Source organism: Phocoena phocoena, chromosome 4, assembly GCF_963924675.1.
Source record: "Phocoena phocoena chromosome 4, mPhoPho1.1, whole genome shotgun sequence".
NCBI lineage: Eukaryota > Metazoa > Chordata > Mammalia > Artiodactyla > Phocoenidae > Phocoena > Phocoena phocoena.
Genome location: NC_089222.1, coordinates 126,367,158 through 126,370,282, shown reverse-complemented (window position 1 = coordinate 126,370,282; position 3,125 = coordinate 126,367,158). Strand labels below are relative to the sequence as shown.

The following is a 3,125-nucleotide window of genomic DNA, read 5'->3' as shown; positions in this document are numbered from 1 at the left end:
TAGCCGGGAAGGAGTCCGGGAAAAGTCTGGAACTGCCTAAGAGACAACAGACTTTTTCTTACCTCTTTGTTTCCTGGTGTGCAAGGAGAGGGGATTCAGAGCGCTGCTTAAAGGAGCTCCAGAGACGGGCACGAGCCGCGGCTGTCAGCACGGACCCCACAGACGGTCATGAGACGCAAAGGCTGCTGCTGCAGTCACCAAGAAGCCTGTGTGCGAGCACATGTCACTATCCACACACCCTGCTTCCGGGGAGCCTGTGCAGCCCGCCACTGCTAGGGTCCCGTAATCCAGAGACTTTCCCAGGAAACACACTGCACACCTCAGGCTTTTGCAACGTCACGCTGGCCTCTGTTGCCACAGGCTCACCCCCCCATCCGTACCCCTCCCTCCCCCCAGCCTGAGTGAGCCAGAGCCCCCAGATCAGCTGCGCCTTTAACCCCGTCCTGAGTGAAGAAAAGACGCCCTCAGGCGACCTACATGCCGAGGCGGGTACAAATCCAAAGCTGAACCCCGGGAGCTGTGCGAACAAGGAAGAGAAAGGGAAATCTCTCCCAGCAGCCTCAGGAGCAGAGGATTAAATCTCCACAATCAACCTGATGTACCTGTATCTGTGGAATACCTGAATAGACAACGAATCATCCCAAATTGAGGATGTGGACTTTGGGAGCAATGATATATGTTTTTTTTTTTTTTTCCCCCTTTTTCTCTATTTGTGAGTATGTATGCGCATGCTTCTGTGTGTGATTTTGTCTGTATAGCTTTGCTTTAACCATTTGTCCTAGGGTTCTGTCTGTCCATTTTTTGTTTGTTTGTTTTTGTTTCAGTTTTTTTTTTTTTTAATTAAAACATTTTGTTTTCTATACTTACCTGGCAGGGGAGATACCATGATCACGAAGGTGGTTTTCCGAGGGAGGGGCTTATCCATTGCACTCCAGATGTGCTGACCCCTGCGATTTCCCCAAATGTGGGAAACTCGACTGCATAATTTGTGGTAGTGGGGGACTGTGTTCACGCTTTCCCCTGAAAAAAGAAAAAAACATTGTTTTCTTAATAACTATTATTTATGTTTTATTTTAGTAACTTTATTTTATTTTACTTTATTTTATTTTATTCTATCTTCTTTCTTTCTTTTTTTTTCTCCTTTTTATTCTGAGCTGTGTGGAGGACAGGCTGTTGGTGCTCTAACCAGGCATCAGGGCTGTGCCCCTGAGGTGGGAGAGCCAAGTTCAAGACACTGGTCCACAAGAAACCTCCCAGCTCCACATAATATCAAATGGTGAAAATCTCCTAGAGATCTCCATCTCAACGCCAAGACCCAGCTCCACTCAACGACCAGCAAGCTACCGTGCAGGACACCGTATGCCAAACAACTATCAAGACAGGAACACAACCCCATCCATTAGCACAGAGGCTGCCTAAAATCATAATAAGGCCACAGACACCCCAATACACACCACCAGATGTAGACCTGCCCACCATAAAGACAAGAAACAGCCTCATCCACCAGAACACAGGCACTAGTTCCCTCCACCAGGAAGCCTACACAACCCACTGAAGAAACTTTAGCCACTGGGGACAGACACCAAAAACAATGGGAACTACGAACCTGCAGCCTGTGAAAAGGAAACCCCAAACACAGTAAGTTAAGCAAAATGAGAAGACAGGGAAACACACAGCAGATGAAGGAACAAGGTAAAAACCCACAAGACCTAGCAAATGAAGAGGAAATAGGCAGTCTACATGAAAAAGAATTCAGAATAATGATAGTAAAGATGAAATCTTAGGAATACAATGGAGAATATACAAGAAACGTTTAACAAGGAATTAGAAGAACTAAACAGCAAACAAACAGAGATGAACAACACAATAAATGAAATTAAAAATTCTCTAGAAGGGATCAATAACAGAATAACTGAGGCAGAAGAACGGATAAGTGACCTGGAGGATAAAATAGTGGAAATAACTACTGCCAAGCAGAATAAAGAAAAAATAATGAAAATAATTGAGGACAGTTTCAGAGACTTCTGGGACAACATTAAACACACCAACATTAGAATTATAGGGGTCCCAGAAGAAGAAGAGAAAAAGAAAGGGACTGAGAAAATATTTGAAGGGGTTATAGTTGAAAATTTCCCTAACATGGGAAAGGAAATAGTTAATCAAATCCAGGAAGCACAGAGAGTCCTATACAGGATAAATCCAAGGGGAAACATGCCAAGACACATATTAGCCAAACTGTCAAAAATTAAATACAAAGAACAAACATTAAACACAGCAAGGGAAAAACAAAAAGTAACACATAAGTGAATCCCCATAAGGTTAACGGCTGATCTTTCATCAAAAACTCTGCAAGCCAGAAGGGAGTGGCAGAACATATTTAAAGTGATGAAAGAGAAAAACCTACAGCCAAGATTACTTTACCCAGCAAGGATCTCATTCAGATTTGACGGATAAATTAAAAGCTTTACAGACAAGCAAAAGCTAAGATAATTCAGCACCACCAAACCAGCTTTACAACAAATGCTAAAGGAACTTCTCTAGGCAGGAAACACAAGAGAAGGAAAAGACCTACAATAATAAACCCAAAACAATTAAGAAAATGGTATTAGGAACATACATATCCATAATTACCTTAAATGTAAATGGATTAAATGCTCTAACCAAAAGACATAGACTGGCTGAAAGGATACAAAAACAAGACCTGTATACATGCAGTGTAGAAGAAACCCACTTCAGACCTAAGGACACATACAGACTGAAAGGAAGGGGATGGAAAAAGATATTCCATGAAAATGGAAATCAAAAGAAAGCTGGAGTAGCAATTCTCATATCAGACAATATAGACTTTAAAACAGACTCTTACGAGAGACAAAGAAGGACACTACATAATGATCAAGGGATCAATCCAAGTAGAAGATATAACAATTGTAAATATTTATGCACCCAACAGAGGAGCACCTCAATACATAAGGCAAATGCTAACAGCCATAAAAGGGGAAATCAACAGCAACACAATCATAGTAGGGGACTTTAACACCACACTTTTCACCAATGGACAGATCATCCAAAATGAAAATAAATAAGGAAACACAAGCTTTAAATGATACATTAAACAAGATGGACTT

General features: G+C 41.8%; 1 non-coding gene across 1 annotated transcript; it reads left to right on the top strand.

Annotated features, from left to right (window-relative positions):
• The first annotated feature begins 859 nt into the window (after positions 1–859).
• On the top strand, positions 860–1,023 carry LOC136123019 (U1 spliceosomal RNA). The gene has a single exon (XR_010655900.1). It is a non-coding gene; the product is annotated as a U1 spliceosomal RNA (small nuclear RNA).
• Positions 1,024–3,125: the final 2,102 nt, after the last annotated feature.